At 40.6% G+C, this 14,960-nt stretch overlaps 1 long non-coding RNA gene across 1 annotated transcript in view; it reads right to left on the reverse strand.

Moving 5' to 3' along the window:
• Window positions 1–5,148: 5,148 nt before the first annotated feature.
• LOC132508224 (uncharacterized) overlaps window positions 5,149–14,960 on the reverse strand; it is a 208,536-nt gene continuing 198,724 nt past the window's right edge. The window contains exon 5 of the long non-coding RNA XR_009536474.1: window positions 5,149–5,375. This is a non-coding gene — a long non-coding RNA (uncharacterized LOC132508224). The remainder of the gene's footprint in view (window positions 5,376–14,960) is intronic.

Here is a 14,960-nt window from a genome sequence, read left to right on the forward strand (position 1 = left end):
ACTTGTCAAGGGCTTAGAAGGTTATGGGAATTTAATAAAATTCACACATGAAAACACATTTCCCCTCTTTTGGAAAACACACAACTTTATCTCACGTTTCTAGAACAACACTAACTGAATGTAGGCTAACAATTTGTGTTAGGGTAGCTAGACAATTGATTTAAACTTTGATCTTTTTAAATTTTCTGTGATATTGGAGTTGATATTTTGACACTGAAACATTATAAGCTATATCTTTTTTTCCCCACTCTCACCATTTCTATTCGACATAGTGCTGGAAGCTCTTTTGTTTTAAATTAATTTTTATTGGAGTATGGTTGCTTTACAATGTTGTGTTAGCCTCCACTGCACAACAAAATGAATCAGACATACAGACATCCCCTCTCTTTCGGACTTCCCTCCCATTTAGGTCACCACAGAGCACCAGGTGAGTTAGTTCCCTGTGCTATACAACTGATGTTCCCATCAGTTGTCCATTTTATACATAGTATCAATAGTGTATATGTGTCCATCCCAGTCTCCCTACCCCTCCGCCCCCCACCCCTTTCCCCCTTGGTATCCATACATTTGTTCTCTACACCTGTGTCTCTATTTCTGCTTTGCAACTAAGATCACCTATACCATTTTTCTAGATTCCACATATATGCGCTATGATACCATATTTGCTTTTCTCTTTCTGACTTCACTCTGTGTGACACATATCTTGCTGGAAAAGTTCAGGAAAGGTGACAACCGATATCAGTATAATATTAATGGAAATCAGACTGACTCCTGATTCCTACAAAGGTGTTTCCATGTACCAATCTTCCCCATGAAATGAAACACACTTTTCTGAAATGAAGGAAGGATGCTATGGAAAACTGGGTGGTATAAAATGCTTGCACCATTCCCTTCACCTTCTCTAACTTATTCTCTGCCCCTTTACCATCTACATCGTCTTGGTGACAGTTTTTAATTGCGCCCATTCTGTCCACTTGTATATACTGTGAGTGCCTGATGACTTTGTGGGAATCAGTTGCTCTATTTGACTGCTTCTAATACATTCACTACTTTATTAATCTCTGCTGACAGAAAAAAATAAAATCTTCCCAAACCACCAGATACAATAATTTGTGTGCAAATCCTCTAGGAACCTCTACACAATTTTTCAAGCTTATGTATAATGTCATGATCTGAGTGCTTTATAACACTTATTCAAGTTAAGCTGATTTAGGCAAGTGCTATGTCTTATTCTTCGTGTATTTAGACTTCTCCTAGTCACGTCTAGCACAGAACATGCTCAATCAAGGTTAGTTGAATTTAATTCAGTTCCTTTTCCATGGAAATACATTCTTAACTCCATTCAATAGTTGTTCTTCAATGTCTGTCCAACACCCACCTTGTTTCAACGGCACAGCGTAACAGACACGCAAGTTTCCTCTCAGATAATATAACACATTCGGCCTCCCCTGATCTTTTGCCTGTTTGTATACTCATCCAAGCAAAGGTTATTGCCAAGGTCTTGCATGTGAAGAAATTCGATTAACGTGAGCCCACTTACGAAAATGCTCTTTACACCGTCATATTTTGTAATCAGAGCGTTACAGCGTCCTTTTAAAGCCTAGCCCTACTTCCATCCCTTTCAAAAAGCCTTCCGGGCTTCTAACTCATAATTCTTGCTGCTGTGTGAAGCCTCTGGATGGCCAACATCAAGGTAAGAGATGGAGGCCTGCCTCAGGGTGATAAAGACGGAGACTGAGAGTAAAATTGTTGCCATTTTGGTGATGGAAACTGTCAGAATTAACAATGGTTTAGATGGAGGTGGGGTAGGCTGAATAATGACCCCCCCAAAGATGGGGGACCATGTCTGAATCCCAGCAATTGTGGCTTGTTACCTGGTGTGTTCAGAGAGACTTTGCAGATAGCATAAAGTGGAGGATTTTGAGATGGGGAGAGTACCCAGGATTACACCCGTGGGCTCAGTGTGGTTATATGGGCCCTGATAAAAGGGAAGCCGGAGGACCAGTCAGTAGTAGGAAACAGGACCATGGAAACGGGGTTAAAGCGATACGAGGAGGGAGCCAGGAGCCAAGAACGCAGGCAGCCTCTAGAAACTGAGAAAACACGGAAATGCTTCTCTCCTGAAGCCTCAAGAAGAAGCACAGCCCTGCTACATGTTGATTTTAGATCTCAAACCTCCAGAACTGAAAGGGAATAAATGTGTGCTGTATTAAGCCACTAAGTTTGTGGTAATTTGTTGCAGCAACAATAGCAAACCAATATAGAAAAAATGAGCTAAACAATCAAAGAGATCTCCATCAGACATGACTAAGGCTCCCCCCGCCACCAGTGACGTCCTGGAGGCCAGATGGGGAGACAACTTCCACCTCTACCTGGTAGTAATGAGGTCCCCCTCCCCTACAGTACTGGGCTGGTGTCAGTGGAGACCAGTCAGTGGGAGCAGCGATGAAGGCCTCCTGACCCCCGGGGCAGGGAAGTACCCGTGGGAATGGGAACCTCCGCCCATGCCCAGCAACAGCAAGGGTGCTTCCCACTATGTGTCAACGGAGGCCCAGCGGGGACCTTGGACCTCTGCCTACCCCTGTGTAATAACGGGGGACCCACATTCTCCCGCTGGAGCAGTATTAGAGAGAAACCCCTGAAATAAAAGGTTTATATAAGCTCCTGAGCCTGGATTAAAATTACCGCAGAATTATTAATATTATCCATTTAAAATGAACTGGTACAGCTACATAAATAAGCAATAGGTTGCTTAAAGAAAGAACTATCAAATCTAAAAGTCTCAGGCCAATATTCTCGGTTTACTCCAAGCTTCAGTTTTGCTAATGTGGTTGGCTTCTTTTTTTTTTTTTTTTTTGCGGTACGCGGGCCTCTCACTGTCGTGGCCTCTCCTGTTGCGGAGCACAGGCTCCGGACGCGCAGGCTCAGTGGCCATGGCTCACGGGCCCAGCCGCTCCGCGGCATGTGGGATCTTCCCGGACCGGGGCACGAACCCGCGTCCCCCATTGGCAGGCATACTCCCAACCACTGCACCACCAGGGAAGCCCTCACTGCCTTTTCTTTATGTCTTAAAGAGACAACCACAGGCTAAATAGATAGACAACTTGCTGTTTTCAAACCTTTCATTGTTTTTTCTAGAGATGCTTGTGCTACAAGGTGGGGAAAGAACAGGTTAGAATAAGCGTGTGTTTCAGTCAACACCCACTTGTCACCCGTCAAAGGAGTCAAAAGGCCAGCAATGCACTCACCCCTTTTTCTGGGGAGTTCCATGAGCAGCTGTTTTCAAGTGTTTGTTTCCTATCGGCGATAGAGGCTATTTCTTATCACGTCGGTGGTTTCCTCTCGTCCGAGTCCACTCGGCTACAACACAACACCACAGATGGCGGGCTCGTAAACATCGGAAGTTGTTTTCTCACCCTCTGGAGGCCCAGTGCCTGCTGAAGGCACCAGCTTGGTGAGGTCCGGCGAGGGCCCTCTCCCAGCCTCACAGCCAGTGCTTCTCACTGTGTCGCCACAGGGCCCAAGAGCCACAGGGCCTCTCTCAGGTCTTTTTATAAGAGCGCTAATCCCATCCATGGGGGCTCCACCCTCAGGTCCTCATGACCCTCCCAAGGGGCCACCTCCCAACACCACCATCCTTGAGGGTTAGGATTTCAACATACAGATTTTGGAGGGACACAGACATTCACACCTTAGCACCTCTGACGCGAGGAATGAGCCACCTCTCCACGCGGGGTGAGTGGCCTAAGTGCCTGCCTACATATTTCACGAGCTCCGCTAAGAAACAGGCTAAGGCACCTTCCTTCGCGTTGCAACACCCTCTGAGCTGGTAACAGCTTTTTATGGGGGCGGGGGGCAGGGAGGGTGGACAACTACATGATCCAACTGAAATGTCATCGATGTTTACACACAGGGGACACTCGTGGGGAACACTCCTTTCTGCCCTGTATTTTCCTGACAGTGTATGTTCGATAACTGGATGTAACCAGAAGACAAACTTACAACGCTTCAATTATTAACACGATATTCATTAGTGCCACAGATTAATGTAATAGCCCTATAAAAATTTTAATAACTCACTAACCAGCAGAAGTATAGGTACTTTTACTCCAAAATTGTTACAATATTCAAACTCTCTGCCTATAGAGAAAAGCATTTACTAGTTTAACATCAAAAATCAAAGACATAAGTCATGCCCTAGAAACCTGTGATTTAATATTTGGGTTTTTAAAAAATTTTTGGTTGCTTCTCTGTTTTTACGAAATATTACTTCCCTTTAAAGGATCTAAAGCATCTGGTTACATTACGTAGCTCACCCTAAGATACTTTTAATAAAGTACCCCATTAAATTATCCTGATGCATCTCACCTAAAAGTGGAGTCTTATGAAAATATGCCAAGGAAATTAACATGAGGAAACATATAAGTTGCCCCTTTTAATGGAATGAAAATTAGGTAAAAAAAAAAAAAAGAAATACCAATGAAGCATCAATATTAACGCAATAAGAGAAAAAATTATGCGGTGGCAAAAGAATGCCGCAGAATACTCACGTCAAGTGACATATCTCCCAAGCCAGAGATGAGCTGATATGACGCTGACAGATCCAGCCTTTGCTCGCCGAGCTCAGCGAGTGCCGGCCGTCACGAATCAGTCTGCAGAGGCAGGCTGCGGGCAAAGCAACTTCCTTGGCAATGCCGATATATTGTGAGAAGCCTGAAGGAACTATTTCTGTCTAAAGCCCAACAAGTACGAATTCCCCAGAATTTAATTAAAAACATCTATGCATGTCAATTTTTTAAAATTATAGGAAAACGATGATAGATTTGTGAAATAATCTCAAAAATACATCACTCTTTCCAGAGCAAATAAAAATGCCCACTTGGATATAAATAAATTGCACAAGGATGTGTCTAAATTTCTAACATCAGCAGAACTGAATAGAAATAAGATTAGTATGGCTTTTTATGATCTGTATTAGGATTAATTAGAAGACTATGGAAGAAGCATCAGTGAGATCGAGTTAGATTCCACATATCTGGGAACCAAAATAACCATGATTTAAACAAGATAGTGATTTTTTTCTCTCGTAAAAGAATGTGAAAGCAGGACATCCAATAATATCTATGGCAACTCGTGACTATCATCTGAGAAGCAGTCTCCAAACCTCTGTTCTACCAACCTCAGCACAAACACCATCCTCAACTTACCTCATGTTCCAACAGGGGTCCCTGGGGGACTCCGTCATCCTGTCAGCCCAACGGGCCGTAAAAAGGAGGAGAGAAGATGAAGCTCAGTCCAAACGACCTCAGGAAACTAGACTGAAATCTCATGGAATAATGTCGCTTCAATATCGTCACTTAGCAACAAGGCCACACCTAGGGGCAAGGATGCAATCTTTTAATAAAATAGCAAAATGTTAACATTAGGGTTTTTCAACTAAAGAAGGAGGAGGAAAAATAGATAATTTTTTGGCAATTGGCAGTTTCAGCCAGAAAAAGGAAAATGAAAAATGTATGTTATTATTGTAATTGTTAAGAAGACCGATTTTGTTTGGAGTTGGACATCCTAGACTGAAATCCAGGTTATGTGAATTCCAAGGTTACAGATCAGGGCTAGTTATGTCAGCTCCCAGGCCCCCTTTCCAACTGTGAAATGGAAATAATGATCGTACCTCCCACATGATTATTTCAAGGACAAAACAAGATAACATACTAATGAACTGCTAGATTTGATTTGCTAATACTTTGTTGAGGATTTTTGTATCTTACTTCATTATAGATGCTGATGTGTAGTTTTGGGAGACGCTGTCTAGTTTGCATATCAGGGTAATATTAGCCTCATAAAATGAGTTGGTAAATCTTTCTTTTTCTTCTATTTTGTGTTTGTAAAATTGGTCTTAATTCTTTAAAATTTTGGTAGAATTCTTCAGTAAAACCATCTGGGCCTGAAGACTTCTTTTTCAGGAGCTTTTAAATTACAGGTTCAATTTCGTTTATAGTTACAGCAAGATTCAGCTTTTCTATTTTACCTTGGTTGAGTTCTGTTCGTTTATGGTTTTTGAGGAATCGGTCCGTTTCAGCTAAGGTAGTAAATTTATGAAAGCAAGGTTGTCTGTGGTATTTCTTTATTATCTTTGTAATGGCTACAGAACCTGTAGAGGTATTCTGGTTTCATTCTTGATACTGGTGACATTTTTATCACTATTTTTTTTTTTTTTTTTTTTTTTCAGTACGTGGGCCTCTCACTGTTGTGGCCTCTTCCATTGCAGAGCATAGGCTCAGCGATCCCGCTCCGCGGCATGTGGGATCTTCCCTGACCGGGGCACGAACCCATGTCCCCTGCATCGGCAGGCGGACTCTCAACCACTGCGCCACCAGGGAAGCCCATGTCACTATTTTTGCTTCACAAATTTTATAGCTTTTTTGCTCAACACATGCACATTTAGGATTACTATGTCTTCTTTGTTAATTGACCCTTTAATCATTATTTAATTGTCCTCTTTGTCTCTAGTAATTTTCTTTGACCTGAAGTCTACTTTACCTGATTTTAATATAGCCATTTATGCCTTTTTAAATTAGTGTTTTCATGGTGTATTTTCTATTCATGTACTTTCAACCTAACTGTCTTTTAAGTAATGTTCTTGTATAGCGCATATAAATGATGGTGTTTTGTTTTGTTTGATCCACTCTGCCAATCTCTACCTTATAATTGGTGTATTTAGACCATTTACATTAATGGTACCTGATGTGTAAGAGCTCTAATCTGCCGTATTAATATATGCTTTTTGCTTGTATCCCTCCATTTCTTGACTTTCTGTTTCTCTTTTTTTACCTTTTTTCCGGTTACTTGAATATGACTTAGGGTTGCATCTTGATTTATTTATGTTGCCTTTTTAATGTTTTGCTTTATATAATCCTTTTAGTTGTCACTCTGGGTATTAGAACAGACAGTACGTAATCACTGCCTACTGCTATCAATGTTTTATCATTTCAGAAGGAAATCCTACTTTCACTTAGGTCTCTGCATACTCCCCACTCCTTAAATATACTTTTCTTAAGTATCTCTTTTGCATCCAGGTAACATCCTATCACTTGGTGGTTATCATTTTTTGCTTCAGCTATAAAATACCATTTAAGAACTTCTAAGACAAAGAGCAGTCTATCATAGTTATTCTTATTTTTACTCATTCCCATGTTTTCTTCCATTTCTGAAGTTTTAACCTTTCCTCTGTCATCATTTCCTTTCACTTTATAGACCTTCTTTAGCCATTCTTTAAGGGTAGGTTTGTTAGTAACAAATTCTCTGAGTTTTGTTTCTACTGAGAATGTCCTGATTTCCCTTTATACTTAGAGATATTTTTACTGGTTAGAAATCATGGCTGGCAGTTCCTCTCTTTCAGGATTTAACACGTGAGCTGCTACTTTTGTGGCCTTCATGGTTCAGATGAATCATCTGTTAACCTTCAAATTGCTGTTTCCCTGCAGGTAAAGTGTCATTTCTCCTAAGATGCACCCAAGGTTTTTTGTTTGTTTGTTTGTTTTGTCTTTATTTTTCAGAAGTTTTAGTTATGATCTATCAGCACAGAAGTCTTCGTGTTCATGCTTTTTGGGGTTTACTCAGCTACTTAACCGTGAAAAGGATCAGAATATGCCACCCCAAAATATGCCACTTTGGGATAAGGATTATTTTGACCTGAATATTTCTGAGATTCAATGCTGAATGTAGAAAGAAGCCTTCCCAGAGTTTCCTTTATCTGACTGAAAGCAGAAACTTCTGGTAAAGGAGGACCGCCATAAATGCCCCCCTCAGGGAAGTTTTACGATAACGAAGAAGACAGAAAGTTGGCACCAGAATGAACCTTCACAAAGAAGCCTTTTTGCTAAGATAGCCCTTACCTTGCATTAGTCTAACACATCTACCTACCCACAGTTCGCAGCCCTTAGAAGCCTAAAAATCCTTTTTGTTTGCGAAGTCACATCTTTGCAGTTTATCACCCTATGTTAAAAATGGAATCTAAGCTCTCAGGCCTTTTCTAGGGAGGTGCCTGTGTCATGTAAAAATTAACATCAAGTAAAATTCGTACTCCTTTTCTGCCTGTGAATCTGTCTTTTGTCAGTCTAATTTGCAGGGCTCCGTCAAAGAACATAAGAGGATCATCGAGGAAAAAATTTTCCCACCCCTACAGCTTTGTATATTTGTCTTTTACCCTATTGGAGAAGTTTTCAGCCAATTTTTCTTTGAATGCTTTTTGAGTTCTACTATCTCTCCTTCTTGGACTTCAATCCTGTGAACATTAGCTATTTTGTTACTGACTCACAGATCCCTGAGACTGCTCATTTTTTTTTCATTCTATTTTCTTTATGTTGTTCAGATTAGGTAAATTCTATCAATCTGCCCTTCATGTTGCAGATCTACTCTCTGTCATGTCCACTCTACTACTGACCCCAGTCAGTGGGAGGTACATTCTACCCATCAATGGGGCCCTGCTTTCTTCAGGGCCGCAGGGGTGGAGGGGAGGAAGGTCAACTCCCACCAAAGCCCAGGGCGGGGGAGAGAGCGGTTCCACTGGTGTTTGTCTAGGAGATCACTCATAGGTTCAAGAGGGACTCTAAGATTCCACCCAAATAAACAGATGGGAAATGTGTACTTCAGAGCAACCCCAGCAGTGAGCAGATCAGGGAGAAAGAGTACGATGCCAACGCAAAACAACTGGAAAGAGTAAAACCAAGGGTATAAGCTACTAAGTTACGTATAAAGAATAAGAATATTTTCTCTTAAAAAATACATTTGGTTTAAACATCAAAACAAAGAATGAGTAGTATAATCAAATTTTTCAGGGAAAAAAAACTAAGGAATAAGTTTCAGGAATAAAACTAGGGACCTTTCTTATTTTTGCTGGTTAATTTGTAGGTAGCTATTGCAGTAATAGAGTCATCTCCCTAGTCTAATTACAGGAAGTGGAATAGGAAACAGACATCTAAGAAATGGAGATTAATCCAGGTAGAGCACATATTGGCAAACTTTGGTAGTTAACTGAGACACTTGAACGAAGCAGTAGATGCAAAAATTAAGAGACCATGCCCACTATATGGCAGTTCCCATCCATGGTTCACCTTGCCTTTCTCCTTAAACCAGGAAGGCAAAATGAGTTACCAACTTTATAGAATACCAAAGGCCATTATCTAGACTAGGTTTTCAGGAACTTGGTAAGGTCACCTATGTTTCTATTTCTGATTGATAAATACCCACTAAGAAATTCACAGAAATTAAAAATACTATATAAAATTCACCTAAAATTTTTATAACTTAAATTTGGTATGATACATTTTTAAAAATTTAATCTTATGCCCCTTTTGCATAAAAATTATAATAAACTGCCTTATTTCCTAGAATTATGATTCCACCAAGATATATGAAGTACACGACTGAAAATGATGAGCTTGGTATTTGGGGCTATATAATAGACATCTATGTTGCAGAATTCTCTCACCCGGGATGGAAAAGAAGGAACAAGAAAAATAAAAGACTCTAAGCTTGGTGGCAAGATAGCAGATGACAGAGAGAAAAATGAGAGAGAGAGATTTCTGAATCATTTAAAATCCTTTAAGCTACAAGTAAAAGAATCCAATTCCAAATATGTTAAGATATAAAGTAGCAGGCGTTGGTCAGATGTCCTTCGAACGGACTCCAGCTCAGCGTCCACAGTTCTGTCCCCTTCCCACCTATGTGTGGCTTTTATCTTTCAGGTTTTGCACCAGGTCGGGCTCAGAGGAAGAGAGAATCCACCTTCTGCAGCTGTTTCTGGAGAGTCAGTGGCTTGATGCCCCCAAAACCCTCACGACCGCCGCCGGGTCCTCCTGGCTTCTGGCCAAGTGTTCATTCCTGAACTAATCCACTTGGCTAAGAAAATGGGAATGATTTACATCACCGGAGAAAACCACTGTCTGCAGGGAGAAAGCCCGTCCTGCGGCAGGAAAAAGGATCAATCTCCCCACAAAACACAGGCTGCAGGAGGAGGGCAGACAGAAGCGTTTTGGGGAAACAACCGATGTATCCATCAGACTTCCAAAACACAGAGCTCTAGAAAAAGAAGCTCCTAATTTCTGAGTCCACAGGTGGGTCATTTCTATCCTTCATTCATCCACCACCTGTGGAATCCTGAATCTCTGAGTACACATCAGGCCTTGCTAAGAAGGTGGCCCAGACGTGTATTTGATTCACATGCATCAAATACAATATAATAAAACATTGTATTTTTCATAAAACGACACACTGGTTTGTCTATTCAAGGTTACATAAAAATAGTACTAGGGTACTTAATAATAAATTAAGCAAAAAAATTGATAAATATTTATTATTAGACAAATCAATTATATAATAATTGATTAAATAATTAATCATAGAATTTTTTTTTTTTTTTTTTGCGGTGTGTGGGCCTCTCACTGTTGTGGCCTCTCCTGTTGTGGAGCACAGGCTCCGGACGCGCAGGCTCAGCGGCCATGGCTCACGGGCCCAGCCGCTCCGTGGCATGTGGGATCTTCCCGGACCGGGGCACGAACCTGTGTCCCCTGCATCAGCAGGCAGGACTCTCAACCACTGCGCCACCAGGGAAGCCCCTAGAATATTATTTTTTTAATTTTAGAATTTTATTTATTTTTTTTTACAGCAGGTTCTTATTAGTTATCCATTTTATACCTATTAGCGTATATATGTCAATCCCAATCTCCCAATTCATCACACCACCACCCCCCCGCCACTTTCCCCCCTTGGTGTCCATACGTTTGTTCTCTACATCTGTGTCTCTATTTCTGCCCCGCAAACCGGTTCATATGTACCATTTTTCTAGGTTCCACATATATGCATTAATATACGATATTTGTTTTCCTCTTTCTCTTTCTGAATACTATTTTTTTACATTCATTCTTTATTTAATATTCATGACTATTAATTTAATACTCATGAATACATACTATGTTATTTTTCAATGCCAATAGCTTGATCATAACTCTAGGTGCTGTCAATTCATAAAAGCATGTCTACCAATATTTGAGATAGTTCACTAATATGATGAATATCACTTCTAAATAATTATAAGCAATAGTAGAAAAAGTAAACTGATTATCAAAAGCAGCAAAGAAAATCTGGAATGCATTTGTTTCATCTAACAACTACTTACCCAATAACCATAAAGCAGTTAGTATTTTATTATCGAGCATCAAACAGACGTCATTCCATGTCATTTAGAATTCTGACTAAAAGCTGTCTGTGTCGACTTATGTTTTAACAAGTTTTCATACTGTGAAAGTAGCTATTTTCTCCCCAGAACTGACAGCTGGTTTCCCAAAGTGTAGCTGGTCCTTAAATTTGATATACCAGCCAAGCCACCAGGAAAGAACAAGATACGGAATATGATACACCAGCAAAGCCACTGCAAGAGAGTAAAATGCAGAAGCCAGTATATATATTACGATAGAAAGGTGAAAATTAGAGATGAAGAAATATTGTTTTCAAATAACAAATGTTAAAGAAGTTTCAAATGATCCACATTTAAGAGATATACTAATAATGACTTTTAAAACATTCTGCCTAAAACAATTTTTTTAATCACCCTTCCTGAGATTATTCAAATTGTTTAGGATAAGACCTCCCCCCATCCTGCCTTCTCCCGGCCTCCTGCTGTAAGAGCCTTCATTTTTCTTCACCGCAGTTCTTCCATCTCACAAATGAGGAAACTCACCAAGTCCACACACACATGGAAGGAAAGTCCCAATTACAAAACTGGATACTAAAGCCTCCTCTCCATTGTTCCAGACCAATTCTGTCCTCCAGATCATTTCCCCAGTGACCCCAGGTTCTGCCCGCTTTCACCTGTCCACACGTACCTGTTTGCCCTGAGCTCCTGTGAGTCTCCACTGGAATGTCTTCCAATAGGTGTCTCCCTAGTCCTGCTTTCTGCTAAAATTCAGCTTAAATTCTATAAATTCTGGGAAGCTCACCCAGATCTCTACACACTTCTTAAATTCCCTTGTCTCTGATCATTGAGATTGCCTATAAAATATAGAGAGAGGATAAACAGCACACTCATTTTGTAAAACCTCACCCGTTTCAGGATCTGCCCGCTTTGATCGCCACCACGGAGACAGGGAGGGGGCAAAGGGAGGATGTCGGAGCCACAAAGTGTTTCTTCTCTGAACTGCACATCCAGCAGCTACGGCTCCTGGTTAAGTGTCCCATGCTGGCTACTCCAGACCTGGTCCAGCTGCCCAAAAGGTAAAGCCTTGCTGCAAATAAACTTCACACCCACAAAATATAAAAATAAATCCTGGGCTTCCCTGGTGGCGCAGTGGTTAAGAATCTGCCTGCCAATGCAGGGGACATGGGTTCGAGCCCTGGTCTGGGAAGATTCCCCATGCCGCAGAGCAACTAAGCCCATGAGCCACAACTACTGAGCCTGCGCTCTAGAGCCCAGGAGCCACAACTACTGAGCCCACATGCCACAACTACTGAAGCCCACGTGCCTAGAGCCCATGCTCTGCAACAAGAGAAGCCAGCGCAATGGAAGCCCGCGTGCAGCAACGAAGACCCAATGCAGCCAAAAATAAATAAATAAAATAACAAATTTATAAAATAAAAAATAAAAAAATAAATCCTGCAGTTGACTCCTAGATTAAACCTTGTAGGCAAGACAATGAACATACAGAAAATCATGTTTACGACAGCAGACTTGAGAGTGAATTTTCATAAACTGGAAATTTGATCAGGATGTACGGATACACCCACCTCAAGATAAATCAAGCACCATTCACAAGGATGAGTTAGAAGCAATGAGTCGGAATGATTTCCACAAAGTTTCTCACCAGAAGGATGAAGAAGAAAAACAGAATGTGGAAAAGGATGCTTCCTGTGATGCTATTTTTAAAAAGTTAACGCTGAAAAAAAAAATCACCGTTTATAAATATGTATATGCTTACAACAAAATGTTGGAGGACACGCACAAGGTTGTATAGATCACCAAAAGGCAGAAAACAGATGGTATAGGGAAGGGGAGGGGATAAAAGATCCAGGCAGCAACAGAAAAAAATATTTAAATACACTAAAAAGAATTCAGATTCTCATATGTGTGATTAACGTAAAAGTCTGTTTAGGTGTGTACATGTGTAAAGAAATTAAATAGATGTTTAATTAAACAAGCAAATTACTATTCCTTGATGATCTCAAATTGGCTTTTCATAGTTACATGGTGGGCTTAGGACCCTCAGAAATGAGGTACACAGCGATGTTGGTTCTCAAAGATACTCAGGGCAAATCCAGGCATACACACCCCACCCCATCGTCATCCTAGACTCTGTTCTTTTGTCTTAAAACTTAAAGAAAATCCACTTTCTCCTCACATTTTAATGTTTTTAATGTTATGGGATATATGCTACCTGTTTCAAACTGAGACTACTCAAATCCCTCTTCTAGCTGTCCATCTCCATCCACTTACCGATTCATATATGTATATATCCTTTATTCACATGAATCTGTTATTTTGAAAACCATTTCCAATAAAAGAGTTATGTGATGAATTAGTAAATGCAGCATATATTCCTCAAGGTGGCAAATCTAAGTTTTGTTGTCCGGAAGTGCTTTAAACATGGGCTTCCACACACCAATCACCTGCTTTCTTGGTCTCTGCCTTTTTTTATATGTCAGTGTTTTTGAAGATGCCAAGCTCATCTGTGGTTTTTTTATAGCATTTTTTGGAATTTTTGCTTTAGGTGAGAGCTGTTATTTTGACAGAGTCCTTTACATCCTTGGCCTGATGACAATCTAGAATTTAAAGCAGCCAAAATTCTCTTTTTCAAAAGAATAATCTCCACTTGCATTGTGCAACCAACCAGCGTATCCAAACAATTCACTTCATTGTGTCGAGGGATATGTTAGCATATTCACAACATGAAACACACAAGGTTGGGAATAAGTTCTGACATTACTCTATACATAGAATAATTAATAGCGAGAATACAAAACTAAACACTCGCTTGTACTTTCTGAAGAAACACATTTTCTCTGTGTCCTCTCTCAGTGTCTACTGAGAATTTCTATTTGTTGAAGTCAAATCCGTAAACAGCCTTTGGGTCCTCAGTATTTTTCTAGGCGGCACTTGAAATTCCTGATGCTCTCAGTTTGTTGCCTGCAGTTTGCGCTGCTGCCTCACCTTGGCAACCTCAGTCATTCTGCTTGTGGTTGTCACTTTGGTTAGGATTGGTTAGGTTAGGTCAGGTTAGGATTGGTTAGGTTAGGTCAGGTTAGGTTAGGATTGGTTAGGTCAGGTCAGGTTAGGTTAGGTTAGGATTGGTTATGTTAGGTCAGGTTAGGTTAGGTCAGGTTAGGATTGGTGAGGTTAGGTCAGGTTAGGTTAGTTTAGGTTAGGATTGGTTAGGTTAGGTCAGGTTAGGTTAGGTTAGGTTAGGATTGGTTAGGTTAGGTCAGGTTAGGATTGGTTAGGTTAGGTCAGGTTAGGTTAGGTTAGGTTAGGTTAGGACTGATTTCAGTGTGGGTTTTGGCTCAGTGAAGGGACTATACTGCATGTCACTTCCATACAGACCTGACCTCTTCTCTGCAGTTTACAAAGTAGATATTCACCATCCCTAAAATTCAGTGATTTATTTTTTCAGCAACTAATTTGTCACTCATGGAACTCACTACTGAACACCTAAATCTGATACTAAACTGCTGCTGGTTTGAAATATTCCATTTAAAGTTTAGAAAATATCCCAGATATTAGTAATGTTAATATTCATAGATGTGCAGGGCATTTTTCTATAGAATTCCAGTCAGCCACACATAATGGATCTGCTCTTCCTCATGAATAAAGCAATGGCCTACTCTCTGTGGACTGTCTTTTTCTGCCAGGTGAGTACAGAGCGGGCAGCAAAGAAGCATTCAAAACCCACAGGTGCGGGAAGTCAGCTGGT

This window comes from Lagenorhynchus albirostris, chromosome 17 (assembly GCF_949774975.1).
Source record: "Lagenorhynchus albirostris chromosome 17, mLagAlb1.1, whole genome shotgun sequence".
NCBI lineage: Eukaryota > Metazoa > Chordata > Mammalia > Artiodactyla > Delphinidae > Lagenorhynchus > Lagenorhynchus albirostris.